At 44.0% G+C, this 14901-nt stretch overlaps 1 protein-coding gene across 1 annotated transcript in view; it reads left to right on the top strand.

The window, feature by feature from the left end:
• Positions 1-6296: 6296 nt before the first annotated feature.
• Positions 6297-14901, top strand: part of LOC112072228 (gelsolin-related protein of 125 kDa-like) — a 74025-nt gene continuing 65420 nt past the window's right edge. Inside the window, exon 1 of the mRNA XM_070439706.1 lies at positions 6297-6401. The gene's annotated coding sequence lies outside the window, so the exon portion shown is untranslated. The remainder of the gene's footprint in view (positions 6402-14901) is intronic.

Here is a 14901-nt window from a genome sequence, read left to right as displayed (position 1 = left end):
ATTGAAGACGGGATCAAATCAAATTTATTTATATAGCCCTTCGTACATCAGCTTCGTACTAGTGCTGTACAGAAACCCAGCCTAAAACACCAAATAGCAAGCAATGCAGGTGTAGAAGCACAGTGGCTAGGAAAACTCCCTAGGAAGAAACCTAAAGAGGACCAGGCTATGACAGTGGCCAGTCTCTCTGGCGTGCCGGGTGGAGATTTAACAGAACATGGCCAAGATGTTCAAATGTTCATAAATGACCAGCATGGTCAAAATATAATAATCATAGTAGTTTGTCGAGGGTGCAGCAAGTCAGCACTCAGGAGTAAATGTCAGTTGGCTTTCATAGCCGATCATTAAGAGGATCTCTACCGCTCCTGCTGTCTCTAGAGAGTTGAAACAGCAGGTCTGGGACAGGTAGCACGTCCGGTGACAGGTCAGGGTTCCATAGCAGCAGGCAGAACAGTTGAAACTGGAGCAGCAGCATGACCAGGTGGACTGGGGACAGCAAGGAGTCATCATGCCAGGTAGTCCTGAGGCATTGTCCTAGGGCTCAGGTCCCTCCGAGAGAGAGAAAGAAAGAGAGAATTAGAGAAGGCATACTTAAATTCACACAGGACACCGGATAAGACAGAAGTACTCCAGAATATAACAAACTGACCCTAGCCCCCGACACATAAACTACTGCAGCATAAATACTGGAGGTGAGACAGGAGGGGTCAGGAGACACTGTGGCCCCATCCGATGATACCCCCGGACAGGGCCAAACAGGAAGGATATAACCCCACCCACTTGGCCAAAGCACAGCCCCCCACCACTAGAGGGATATCTTCAACACCAACTTACCATCCTGAGACAAGGCCGAGTATAGCCCACAAAGATCTCCGCCACGGCACAACCCAAGGGGGGCGCCAACCCAGACAGGAAGATCACGTCAGTGACTCAACCCACTCAAGTGACGCACCCTCCTAGGGATGGCATGAAAGAGCACCAGTAGCCAGTGACTCAGCCTTGTAATAGGGTTAGAGGCAGAGAATCCCAGTGGAGAGAGGGGAACCGGCCAGGCAGAGAAAGCAAGGACGGTTCGTTGCTCCAGAGCCTTTCGTTCACCTTCATACTCCTGGGCCAGACTACACTCAATATATGACCCACTGAAGAGATGAGTCTTCAGTAAGACTTAAAAGTTGAGACCGGTCTGCGTCTCTCACATGGGTAGCAGACCATTCCATAATTGAGCTCTATAGGAGAAAGCCCTGGCTCCAGCTGTTTGCTTAGAAATTCTAGGGACAATTAGGAGGCCTGCGTCTTGTGACCGTAGCGTAACATGTAGGTATGTACGGCAGGACCAAATCGGAAAGATAGGTAGGAGCAAAGCCCATGTAATGCTTTGTAGGTTAGCAGCAAAACCTTGAAATCAGCCCTTGCCTTAACAGGAAGCCAGTGGTTGGGAGGCTAGCACTGGAGTAATATGATAAACATTTTTGGTTCTAGTCAGGATTCTAGCAGCCGTATTTAGCACTACTGAAGTTTATTTAGTGCTTTTTCCGGGTAGCCCGAAAAGTAGAGGCGATTGCAGTAGTCCTATCCTTAGAAGTAACAAACAGCGATACATTTTTCTTGCATAATTTTTGGGACTAGTTAAAGTTTCTGATATTTGCAATGTTACATAGAATGGAAAAAAAGTCTCGACCTTGAAACAGTCTTGATATGTTCGTCAAAAGAGAGATCAGGGTCCAAGAGTAACGCCGAGGTCCCTCACAGTTTTTTATTTGATGCACTGTGCAACCATCAAGATAATTGTCAGATCAACACGAAAGATCTCTTTGTTTCTTGTGGATCCTAGAAGCAGCGATCTCTGTTTTGGTTCGCGAGTTTAAAAGTAGAAGTTTCAGCCATCCACTTGCTTATTGTCTGAAACACAGGCTTAAAGTCGAGGGCAATATTTGGGGCTTCAACAAATGTTTCATGTGATAATGTAGCACTCTGGTGTGGTCATCCGTATAGCGTGAAAGTTAACATTATGTTTTTTCGAATGACTATCCCCAATGAGGTAAATATTAGGTGAAACAATAGTGGTCCTTAAACGGAACCTTGAGGCAACGAAATGTACAGTTGATGTGTCAGAGGTACAAACCATGTCGAAGACAAACTGATATTTTCCGACAGATGAAGATCTAACCAGGTCAGAACTTGTCCGTGTAAACCAATTGGGTTTCCCAATCTCTCCAAAAGAATGTGGTGATCGAGGTATCAAAGGCAGCACTAAGGTCGTAGGAGGCACGAACGAAATGCAGACCTCGGTCTGACCGCCATAAAAGGTATTTACCCACTTCACAAGTGCTATTCTCAGTGCTTATGATGGGGTCTAAAACCAGACTGAAGCACTTTCGTATACATTGTTTTGTCTTCAGGAGACAGCTTTTTCTAAAAAAATTGAGAGGAATGGAAGATTCGATTATAGGCGATAGTTTTTTTATATTTTCTGGGTCAAGGTTTGGCTTTTCAAGAGAGGCTTTATTACTGCCACTTTTAGTGCAGTTTGGTACACATCCGGTGGATAGAGAGCCGTTTATTATGTTCAACATAGGAGGCCAAAGCACAGGAAGCAGCTCTTTCAGTAGTTTAGTTGGAATAGGGTCCAGTATGCAGCTTGAAGGTTTAGAGCCCATGATTATTTTCCTCATTGTGTCAAGAGATATAGTACTAAAACACTTGAGTGTCTCTCTTGATCCCAGGTCCTGCAGGTTGCAGAGTCAGACAGCTGAGCTTTGGAGGAATACGCAGATTTAAAGAGGAGTCCGTAATTTGCTTTCTAATGATCATGATCTTTTCCTCAAAGAAGTTCATGAATTTATTACTGCTGAAGTGAAACCATCCTCACTTGGGAATGCTGCTTTTAGTTAGCTTTGCGACAGTATCAAATTTCGGATTGTTCTTATTTTCCTCAATTAAGTTGGAAAAATAGGATGATCGAGCCAGCAGTGATGATCTGTCTTCATTACACAAGGAAAACCCTCAACCAATTTCTAAAGACTGTGACATCCAGTGGAAGCGTAGGAACTGCAAGAAGTCCCTTAGAATTCTGGATTCCCAATGAAAACTCGTTGAAAAAAGGAAAAGAGGACCTCAACAAAAAAAAACATCTGAATGGTTGTCCTCGGAGTTTCGCCTGCTAAATAAATTCTGTTATACTCACAGACATGATTCAAACAGTTTTAGAAACTTCAGAGTGTTTTCTATCCAAATATACTAATAATATGCATATCTTATATGGGATGAGTAGCTGGCAGTTGAATTTGGGTATGCTTTTCATCCAAACGTGAAAATTCTGCCCCTATCCTAGAGAAGTTAAACTCAAATATATATTTGGAAAGAGGTTTAACAATTTATTTAGACAGCCAAAAACACAGGGGACGACAGGAAATTGTTAGGGTGGACACAGGAATTGAAAACTAGTCTCCAGGGGGGAGTAGAGTACATGCAACTGGCTGCGAGTGTTAACGCTATACAACAGGTTATTATTCTGTGACACTTGAAATTCATTTTTAATATGGAAATGTACTAAAGAGTTATGGCATGTGGATCATATCCTCCTGAAATCATTTTCAGTTTCTATCTGCATAAGTCAATACTTTCTAAACTAAACTTCCATTATCTCAATTCCACCAAGACACACACCTCTCGGGAACATTTGATGTGCATATTGATGTCATTTCACCAGACTGCACATGTATCTGCTTAATGTAACAGTTTCTCTGGGTGATGTTTGACTTGTGCTTCCCGTGACTGTGTTTTTATATGTGTGTATTTATATTGTATTATTCAGGGTACATTTGAAGAAGAGACTTAGGTCTCAATATGTCTTCCCAGGTCAAATAAAGGTCAATACATCACTAATAATAATGACCCGATTTAAAAAGTAGAGGACAGACATAAGGGAAGGCTGTTGTCTGTATTAACCAGTGATCTACTATAATGCAGGGTAAAAATAAAATAATGACAAGATAAGCACYTTTTWATTTTYYTTTTATTCACCATGCAGACAATGGGTTCCATCAGCTTGTTACTGTGCACATCCATCCATGTCAATTATATGGCATGCACAGGTTCATAAGGTCATCCACCATCAATTGACTGTTGGCACGTGAAAAGAGCAAGCAATTTAGAAGCCAGAGGCTTAAGAAAAACTCCCAGAAGGCATGAACCTAGAGGAACCAGACTGAGGGGTGAAAGTCCTGTTCTGGCTGTGGAGATTTTAAGAGTACATGTGGACATTAAGGCAAGACGGTTTTCAAGACATTCATAGATGACCAGCAAGTCAAGTAATAACCACAGTGGTTATAGACGGTGGAACAGTTCAATACCTCAGGAGTGATTGTCAGTTGGCGTTTCATAGCCAGGCATTCAGAGGTCGAAACAGCGAGAGAGGGAGAGCGAGAGGTAAATAATGTTGGCTCTTGAACGTATCCATGCGTTGTTCCATTCCGGTGAATCAGGTCTGGGGTCCACAGCTGCAGGCAGAACTGGACCAGCAGTACAACTGGGTGACTGGTCACGGAGACAGCGAGGAGTCATCGGGCCAAGTGGTCCTGAGGCATGGTCAGGCTCAGTTCTTCCCGGAGGGGAGACAGAGAGAGCATGCTAAGATCACATTGTACACTGTGTATAGAACAGACTGACCCACTCCCCGGCACATATGCTATTGCAGCGTAGATACTGGGACTGAACGGCTGTTAAAAGACGGCTCTGATTTGGCCGTTTCAGCACCCCTTTTCTAGTAGTTTGTTGTACTGGCCCAAACACTCCTTATATGGTACCTACAGTCACACCACTTTCTCAGCCAATCACGGCTTAGTTATTCCCACATCCTCTCTCCCTTTCAGTCAGAGTGAGTGAGATCTCCTAGTGACAGGTGTACAGCTGATTAGTTTTCCTACAGTTGACTTGTATCCACAGTTATCCATTAACGAACCAATACGTTGGGTCATAAACCTGTTTAAAGACATCTGGACTTGTTCTTGCTGAACAGACCTGTGAACCTTATTTCCCTATTCTACATGTTTTTAACCAGGCAAGTCAAGTAAGAACTAACTCTAATTTACAATGATGGCCTACCCGGACGACACTGGGCCAATTGTGCGCCGCCCTATGGGACTCCCAATCACAGCCGGATGTGACACAGCCTGGATTCGAACCACAGGGACAGCAGTGAGCCTCTTGCACTGAGATACAGTACCTTAGACAGCAGTGAGACGCAGTACCTTAGACAGCAGTGGACGCAGTACCTTAGACAGCAGTGAGATCAGCACCTTAGACAGCAGTACCTTAGAAGCAGTGGGTAGCAGTACCTTAGCCGAGTACTTAGACAGCAGTGGGATGCAGTACCTTAGACAGCAGTACCTTAGACAGCAGTGGATGCAGTACCTTAGACAGCAGTGGGATGCAGCACCTTAGACAGCAGTGGGAATGCAGTACTTAGACAGCAGCGGGATGCAGTACCTTAGACAGCAGCGGTGACGCAGTACCTTAGACAGCAGTGGGATGCAGTCCTTAGACAGCAGTGGGACGCAGTACCTTAGACAGCAGTACCTTAGACAGCAGTGGGATGCAGCACCTAGACAGCAGTGGGATGCCAGCACCTTAGACAGCAGTGCAGGATGCAGCACCTTAGACAGGCAGTGGGATGCAGTACCTTAGACAAGCAGTGGGATGCAGTTACCTTAGACAGCAGTGGATGCAGTACCTTGACAGCAGGGGACGCAGTACCTTAGACAGAGTGGGACGCAGTACCGTTAGACAGCAGTGGACGCAGTACCTTAGAAGCAGGACGCAGCACCTTAGACAGCAGCTGGGATGCAGTACCTTAGACAGCAGTGGGATCGGCAGTACCTTTAGACAGCAGTGCATGCAGTACCTTAGACAGCAGTGGGACGCAGTACCTTAGCAGCAGTGGACGCATTACTTAGCGCTGCGCCACTGGTCCTCCAGATCTGCCCTTAGTATTTTTCAAGGTGGTTTGGGGAAAATGTGGCCTGTAAAAAGTGAAAATGTTCTCTTCAAAACACTTAAATCCTGTTCTGTAAAGAGTTGAAAGTAGTTTAAAACCATTCATACTTCTGGCAACAGTGCTGGTATTGTGAAAAAATAGACAGTAAATCAAAATTTTAATTGATTTGAATCATATATTGTGAGTTGCATGTGTTATTAAGTCCACTTTAAACTATATCTTTGTGATTTTAAACATCAGAGAAAAGTCCTGTAATAGTAATGTAAGATTATTTCAGAGGACTTTTATTTTTAAATGTAGCCCGTATGATGTTAATGTCGCTAGGTTCACATTGCCGTAAAAGGTGTTCTCAAGCTAGCTAAGCGACACCAACAAGAGCTGTCAACTTTCAAAATCAAGTGTCAAGGTAAAATCAAACTTTCTAACATATTATAGAATGTTTCCAAATACAGAAAGCAGCATTTAGTAGTCGATTATTTGTCCACCCAATTAACATTGTGTCAACAATTAGCTTGCTAACTAGCCATTAGACGCTAAGCTAGCTTAACATAGCAAGCACGTTTGTTTATCTTCAAGACGCTGTGTGTGTGTTGTGAATACCATATTAGTTATCAAGACATAATGTAAAATATACGAAGTGTTCATCTTTAAGATGACAAATCCATTGGCAACCAGATAACTAGCTAGTAATGTAGCATGGCTAGCTGGGTCGTTTGTTAGGTAGCCAAGGAGGCTAGCTAGCTAACTTCATTTCAGTAATAATCAAATCATTAGTCATTTACTGATTTACAAAGCAAATGTCCGTTTTAGATCTCGTTTACTGTAAACTATATTCCTCGAATTTAGCTATCTAACTAGATATCGTCCCATGCTCGTGGGAAAGGTGACATTAAAATGCGTCAGTAAGCTAAAGCTATAACTCTTCTGTGTAATGTACTGGAACTGAGAGTCATGATCCAGGGCTGGTCAGTAAACTAAAACCAATAATAGCTCCACATGACTATAGTTGTATGGCGTCAAATCCGTTTCAAAAGTCGATCAGGCGTTGAAAGATAAAACATAATTTCATGAGTCAACAGAGAATAACGTGTAAACGGAGGGGGTCCTTCCTGTAAACACAAATTAAATTTGAGATCTTTGCTGTGTGACTTCGAGCGAGCAGAACTGTGTTTCTGCAGGCAAGTAAATTCATTCCAGAGCGAGAGTGTTCATCTGAGAAATACCGTACAAATGACAGACTCAGACATTCTGCACTCTCACAAATAACCCACCTCCCCACGTCCTTTCTCCCTCACACCAAATGTTTTATTTACATTGAACTGTTTGTCCAGTATTGCTCTTCCAATAGCAGTTTACTGGAACACACATTGTCATGTTTTTGAACCAAATCTAAGGCTTGACTGCTCTCCAATCAGATTTTTTTACAATAGAGATGAAATGGGAAGGTGAAAGTGACGATAATGAGGTAAGTACGATTGTTTTTCAGTAGAGAAACCAGCTAGCTAATCAACAATGATTTCAATGTTGAAATTGAAGTAATTATTTATTTGGTCTTCTCTTATTAAACAGGCTAATGATGAGGCAAGCTAGTTTGTCAGCTTGCTAGGAAGCTAATTAACCATGTAGTTTAACAAAAGCCAAGGTGATTTCATTTTCTGTACAGTCTCTGGTTTAAACTGAGAGCATTGTACCTAAGTTAAGGAGGGGGTTTAGTAGAGGAGGACTTGGAAGACCAGCATGACTGGGTGGCAGAAGAGGGGGAGAGGCAAGGGGAAAACAGACAGGCAGACCCTCACTGGGAAGAGGTCAGTGATTGAGGAAGGGGAGCCAAGAGAGGTCAGGCTCTGAACCAAATAATAGCCAATATTGTAAACCGCTAACTACATACTTTGAGATACAATCTGATTMAAACTTTTACTCTGTCAGTGTTTGTGCAGTTACAATAAATGAGGACGACCTTAAACCATTTCTCCCTCCATCCCTCTTTCCTTGCAGGTCCACTGTCACTAATATGTGATGGTGAAGGTGTTCTCTGCTGACAGAGACAGGAGATACAGGASTCCATTCTGTTCCAAGTAGGTCACCTTGGCTCCCCTGTATGCCCATCACTCTGGAGCCTTCCTGCCGGTAACCATGACATTCACCAATCACCCCCTTAACTTAATCATTGGTGGTACTGAGAGTTCCTCTAATTTCTTTGATGCTGTACGGAGACATTGTGCATAGGACATGTGTCACGTCGAGAGGATGAGCACCACGCTGCCTGTTACTTGGTTAAGGAAAGATGGTTCTACCTACTGAATGCTATGTGATAGTCATCTGCCTAAAAATCATGAGTAGCGTACGGTAAGGGATGGCTCTCCACCGATGTGGATGGCCACCCCCAATCGGTGGAACAAACTCCCCCACGACGCCAGGTCAGAGCGGAAGCCAATCACCAACCCTTCCCGGAGACAGCCTGAAACCCCACCTCTTTAAGGCATTCACCTGGATAGGATAAAATAATGCCGTCCTAACCCCCCCCCCCCCTTAGAGTTAGATGCACTATTGCTAAAGGGTTGTTCAACTCGGACATCATAACGCGTGAATGCACCACACTTGTAAGTCGCTCTGCGCATAAGAGCGTCTGCCTAAATGACCTTAAAGTGTAAATGATTGGGCATGAAAGGACAGCAGGCTGCAGAGGACCCCAAGTTTGGACCAGTGAGTCACCAACTCCTCTTATGCCTGACACAACTCAGCACATGTGTATCGCTCCACTTCCCTCAAACTCCAGTGCCATACCTTTGTTGACCTTTTTACCAATGTCTATGGATTGTACAATGCTTTTAAGTTGGGACTTGGACTCCATACTAAATCTAATTCATCTCCTTTATTCTAACCTCTAGAGGTGATGCTGATGCCCCACTGAGGGAGGTGACGTGGCCATAAACAGTGCCTGGGACACCTTGTAACCACTSAAATTCATAGACAGAGCTATGGATGCAAGGACTTAGCATCGCGCCTCCTTCTAAAACCCCATTGGAGGAGACGACCCAAGGTTCCTCGCCTCAGACCTCCTCCAATGGGTTTTGAGAAGGATGTGAGGAGTTGAATGATGCATTTATTCTGTTTGCACTGATATCTTGGTTCTACTTGTGCTCTTTCCACAGATGGCTCTGGCTTGATGATAACATCTGATCTGATGAGACTCCTCCCTATGCGATTTGACTCCTGTATTACTAACTGTATTCAATAAAGCTTCCAATGTCATTGAAAGTTTAAATAATGTGAGCTTCTGTCATTGATAGACAATGTTAGTTCTCAATCAGACAATTACTGTAAAACGAATCTGTTTTCCTCAGTGCAGTGTTTGGTGAATGCATGGTGTTGTCTTGTCCTCAGTCCTCCTTTTGAATGCTGTGTGTACTGAATAGTTTCTTACCCTGTGACGTGGCCCTCACCAACCGGCCACGGTGATCCTCTCATCCATGGAATTGGCACTCTGCGCTATCCATCCACAGACTAAACACCTTGCACTATCATCCCAGAACTCCACATCTGTTTTACAGTCAAACGTTGCTGGCTAACAAGTAATTAGCTAGCTAGTTTTAGCAAGTAGATTCCACTCAACTCAGGGTGTGGTATAGCTATTAGAATGTATTTCCCAATTAATGTGGTTATCAAGCTGCTGGGTTTCCCCAAGTGTTTCGGGGCTTGCTGTTTAAGACGGACAGCTAGTGTAACAGACGGCTCTGCAGTGCATCGCAAACAGAAGGCTCGTAATAGCCAATCACAACACTGGCTTGGCCAATGGCAGGAATTTGTCATGGCTTGACTGCTCTCCAACCAGATTTTGTTTTACAATAGAGATGAAATGGGAAGGTGAAAGTGACGATAATGAGGTAGGTACGATTGTTTTTCAGTAGAGAAACCAGCTAGCTAATCAACAATGATTTCAATGATTTCAATGTTGAAATTGAAGTAATTATTTATTTGGTCTTCTCTTATTACACAGGCTAATGATGAGGCAAGCTAGTTTGTCAGCTTGCTAGGAAGCTAATTAACCATGTAGTTTAACAAAAGCCAAGGTGATTTCATTTTCTGTACAGTCTCTGGTTTAACTGAGAGCATTGTACCTAAGTTAAGGAGGTGGTTTAGTAGAGGAAGAGGACTTGGTAGACCAGCATGACTGGGTGGCAGAAGAGGGGGGAGAACAAACAGGCAGACCCTTACTGGGGAAGAGGTCAGTGATTGAGGAGGGGGAGCCAAGAGAGGTCAGGCTCTGAACCAAATAATAGACAATATTAATAAACCGCTAACTACATACTTTGAGATACAATCTGATTGAAACTTTTACTCTTATCAGTTTTTGTGCAGTTACAATAAATGAGGACGACCTTAAACCATTTCTCTCTCCATCCCTTTTTCCTTGCAGGTCCACTGTCACTAATATGTGATGGTGAAGGTGTTCTCAGCTGACAGAGACAGGAGATACGGGAGTCCATTCTGTTCCAAGTAGGTCACCTTGGCTCCCCTGTATGCCCATCACTCTGGAGCTTTCCTGCCGGTAACCATGACATTCACCAATCACCCCCTTAACTTAATCATTGGTGGTACTGAGAGTTCCTCTAATTTCTTTGATGCTGTACTGTGCATAGGACATTTGTCACGTCGAGAGGATGATGACCAGCTGCTGTCTATTGGTTAGAAAGATGGTTCTGTACTGAATGTATGTGATAGTCATTGCCAAACAATATGAGTAGTGTAGGTAAGGGATGAAGTGAAAGCCAATAGGAGGATGGCCCTCCACAAGGTGGGTTGGGCATGAAAGGACAGCAGGCTGCAGAGGACACCAAGTTTGGACCAGTGAGTCACCAACTCCTCTTATGCCTGACACAACTCAGCACACGTGTATCGCTCCACTTCCCTCAAACTCCAGTGCCATACCTTTGTTGACCTTTTTACCAATGTCTATGGATTGTACAATGCTTTTAGGTTGGGACTTGGACTCCACACTAAATCTAATTCCATCTCCTGTATTCTAACCTCTAGAGGTGATGCTGATGCCCCACTGTAAGAACCTGGAGATCATCACTGGATCTGAGGGAGGTGACGTGGCCACAAACAGTGCCTGGGACACCTTGTAACCACTCAAATTCATTAGACAGAGCTATGGATGCAAGGACTTAGCATCGCGCCTCCTTCTAAGACCCCATTGGAGGAGACGACCCAAGGTTCCTCGCCTCAGACTTCCTCCAATGGGTTTAGAGAAGGATGTGAGGAGTTGAGCAGAGATTCATTGGGACAGAGCTCATGTCATTGTTTTCGGTGGAAACTGATGTTGAATGATGCATTTTATTCTGTTTGCACTGATATCTTGGTTCTACTGGTGCTCTTTCCACAGATGGCTCTGGCTTGATGATAACATCTGATCTGATGAGACTCCTCCCTATGCGATTTGACTCCTGTATTACTAACTGTATTCAATAAAGCTTCCAATGTCAAATTMAAATAATGTGAGCTTCTGTCATTGATAGACAATGTTAGTTCTCAATCAGACAATTACTGTAAAACGAATCTGTTTTCCTCAGTGCAGTGTTTGGTGAATGCATGGTGTTGTCTTGTCCTCAGTCCTCCTTTTGAATGCTGTGTGTACTGAATAGTTTCGTTTAGTAGAGGAGGACTTTGGGCAGACCAGCATGACCTGGGTTGGGCAAGAGAGGGGGAGAGGCAAGGGAAAACATGACAGCGCAGACCTCAACTGGGAAGATGGTTCAGTGATTGAGGAAGTTGGGAAGCCAGAGAAGGTCAGGCTCCTGACCAAATAATAAGCCAATATTGTAAACCGCTAATCTAACATACTTTGTGAGATACAATCTGATTGCATTTTACCTCTGGTCGTGTGTTGTGCAGTTACAATAAATGAGGGACTACTTTAAAGAAACGCATTTCTCTTGCCTCCAATCCTTCTTTCCTTGTGCAGGTCACTGTCACTAATTTTGATGGTGAAGGTGTTCTCTTGCTTGACAGAGAACAGGGATCAGGAGTCCATTCTTGTTTCCAAGTAGGTACTTGGCTCCCTTGTAAGTGGCCATTCACTCTGGAGCTTCCTGCCCGGAACATGACATTCACCAATACCCCTTACCTTAATCAATTGGTGGTACTGGAAGAGTTTCCCTCTAATCTTTGATGCCTGTACGGAGACATTGTGCATAGGACATGTGTCACGTCGAGAGGATGATGACCAGCTGCTGTCTAATGGTAGAAAGATGGTTCTATACGAAATGGTATGTGATAGTCCATTGGCAAACAATATGAATAGTGTAAGGTAGGATGGCTCTTCACGAGGTGGCATTGGCACCTACAATGGTGGAACAAACTTCCCCCACGACGCCAGGTCAGCGACATCAATCAACCACTTTCCGGAGACACCTGGAAACCCCACTCTTTAAGGATTACTAGGAAGGATAAAGTAATCCTTCTAACCCCCCCGCCCCTTAGAGGTTTAGAATGCACTATTTGTAAAGTTTGGTTGTTCCACTTGGCTCATAAGGTTGCATGCACCAACTGTGTGCGCTCTGGATAAGAGCGTCCTGCTACATGACTTAAAGTGTAAATGATTGGGGCATGTGGAAAGGACATGCGGCTGCAGTAGGAACCAAGTTTGGACCAGTGAGTCACCAACTCCTCTTATGCCTGACACAACTCAGCACACGTGTATCGCTCCACTTCCCTCAAACTCCAGTGCCATACCTTGTTGACCTTTTTCAATGTCTATGGATTGTACAATGCTTTTAGTTGGACTTGGACTCCACACTAAATCTAATTCATCTCCTATTTCCTAACCTCTAAGAGGTGATGCGTGATGCCCCATCTGAGGGAGGTGACGTGGCACAAACAGGTCCTGGGACACCTTGTAACCACTCAAATTCATTAGACAGAGCTATGGATGCAAGGACTTAGCATCGCGCCTCCTTCTAAAACCCCATTGGAGGAGACGACCCAAGGTTCCTCGCCTCAGACTCCTCCAATGGGTTTGGAGAAGGATGTGAGGAGATTTGACATGATGGCATTTTATTGTTCTGTTTGTTTGCACTGATATCTGGTTCTACTGGTGCTCTTTCCAGATGGCTCTGGCTTGATGATAACATCTGATCTGATGAGACTCCTCCCTATGCGATTTGACTCCTGTATTACTAACTGTAATTCAATAAAGCTTCCAATGTCAAATTGAAATAATGTGAGCTTCTGCTATTGATAGACATGTTTAGTTCTCAATCAGACCAATTACTGTAAAACGAATCTGTTTTCCTCAGTGCAGTGTTTGGTGAATGCATGGTGTTGTCTTGTCCTCAGTCCTCTTTTTGAATGCTGTGTGTACTGAAATAGTTTCTTACCCTGTGCCGTGGCCTCGCCAACCGGCCACGGTGATCTCTCATCCATGGGACTTGGCACTCTGCCGCTATCCATCCACAAACTAAACACTTGCACTATCATCCGCAGACTCCACATCTTGTTTTACAGTCAAAACGTTGCTGGCTAACAAGTATTTAGCTGCTAGTTTTAGCAAGTAGATTCACTCAACTCAGGGTGTGGTATAGCTATTAGAAATGTATTTCCCACATTAATGTGGTTATCAAGCTGCTGGTTTCCCCAAGTCTTTCGGGGCTTGCTGTTTAAGACGGACAGCTAGTGTAACAACGGCTCTGCAAGTGCATCGCAAACAGAAGGCTCGTAATAGCCAATACAACACTGGCTGGCCAATGGCAGGAATTTGTCATTCTGTCATCACTCCAGTGACCGTGACCAATCTAACCGCTTTTATGCCCGCCCCCCATCAGCCTGAAATCCAAACCCAAAGGTGCTAACATTTTGAAGAGCAGGGGTGAACTTTAATGGAGATGGGGGGACATTCTGAAAATTGGCCATTTTTGTCCCTCCAGTTTTATAATTGAATGTGGATACAAGGATGGTTGTTGCCTTTAGGACCATGTTGGGACGCTTCCGAGCACGGGTCGGGTAAGGTTGTTTGGAGTGTTTATCGACTTGGATTTACGACCACTGAGCGGAATATCAGGTGGCTTGGTGCGAGGGCAAGCTTCTGGAAGGCTGGTGGACCAGCACGGGGAGTTTGAACATAGTTCAGGTGTACACTTTGTGGCTCTTTCACACCAAGTTTCGTAAAAAGGAACAGAAAAACTGGCTACTCTTTAGTTGACTGATGTAGCTGGCAAAAGGGTAACTGCTGTTTTACTTATACCGAAAAAATAACTAAACCCTAGTTGCTTATTCACAGTGCCTTTTAGCTAGTACTATAACTGACATGTGATGTTAGTGAACGTTTTCAATCCCCTCTGTCGATGAGGTGCGAATGAATATAGCTACCTAGAGAGTCGCTTACACCAAGCCAGGTCAGCTCTAGCCTCTTTAATTCTGTTCAGATAGTGAATATGAGGTGGCTTTAATTACTATCCAACAGCAGGTTTGTAATGGATATTGTTTTGTAGCCTTTTGTTTTTGGTTTCACGTTTCAGAAGTGAATGAACTTGGCAAACTTTCGCCAGTTGAATGTACCGTTTCGAGTTAAAGAGAGAGCGCTGGCCAAAAAAGTTGGCTCACATTAGCCTCAAATCAAAAACCCCTCCCTTAGAACCTGAAATCAAATGAATGAACGTCGGGCAAAGATTGAAGATTGCAGCTGGAAAAACATCCGAATATCAATGTGAGTTGGTTATTCAGTTCAGTAATGTTCAATGTAAAATTATTGATCTGTAGGTTTTCCTAGCTCATTCCCCTACTTTTCAATCACGGAACACCGTAATACAAGCTCTAACGTTCAAGGCATCACTGTCATGGAATGCAGCAGTAAGAAGGTCTGGACGGGAAAACCGTTCTTCATCCGCTCTCCGCCTGCAAAACCTGCT

The sequence above is a fragment of the Salvelinus sp. IW2-2015 genome, unplaced genomic scaffold (assembly GCF_002910315.2).
Source record: "Salvelinus sp. IW2-2015 unplaced genomic scaffold, ASM291031v2 Un_scaffold1859, whole genome shotgun sequence".
In the NCBI taxonomy this organism is placed as follows: Eukaryota; Metazoa; Chordata; class Actinopteri; order Salmoniformes; family Salmonidae; genus Salvelinus; species Salvelinus sp. IW2-2015.
This window is presented reverse-complemented; position numbering and strand designations above follow the sequence as displayed.